We start from the raw sequence: 359 nt of genomic DNA, 5'->3' as shown, positions 1-359 counted from the left end.
TCTCGACCTGGGAGACCTCAGACCAAGCCAAGATACGAGTTCGTCCCCAGACCTTTCTAGCTCAGGGTTGACATGCGTAGATGTCAACAGTGCTTTTTTCCTGGAGCCGGGAGTGACCAACCCGCTCCGGATCAGCTGAGTGTGGAAGCACCTGCCTGCGCTGCCGGCGCCAGGTGGATGCAGCGCTCACAGCGGTAGGGTTACGTGTACAGTCCTGCCGACTGCAGGGGCTCAGGAGCAAGATCATTCATTTCCTGAACCAGGCTGGGACCGGAAGCAAGAAAAACTGGAGATGCTGGGGATCGAACCCAGGACCTCATGCATGCTAAGCATGCGCTCTACCACTGAGCTACATCCCC

The 359-nt window shown here is 57.7% G+C and overlaps 1 non-coding gene across 1 annotated transcript; it reads right to left on the bottom strand.

The window, feature by feature from the left end:
* Window positions 1-287: 287 nt before the first annotated feature.
* Window positions 288-359, bottom strand: TRNAA-AGC (transfer RNA alanine (anticodon AGC)). Its single transcript has one exon. It is a non-coding gene; the product is annotated as a tRNA-Ala (tRNA).

The sequence above is a fragment of the Canis aureus genome, chromosome 37 (assembly GCF_053574225.1).
Source record: "Canis aureus isolate CA01 chromosome 37, VMU_Caureus_v.1.0, whole genome shotgun sequence".
Lineage (NCBI taxonomy): Eukaryota > Metazoa > Chordata > Mammalia > Carnivora > Canidae > Canis > Canis aureus.
The sequence above is the reverse complement of the archived record's forward strand: the minus strand, read 5'-3'. Positions and strand labels throughout refer to the sequence as shown.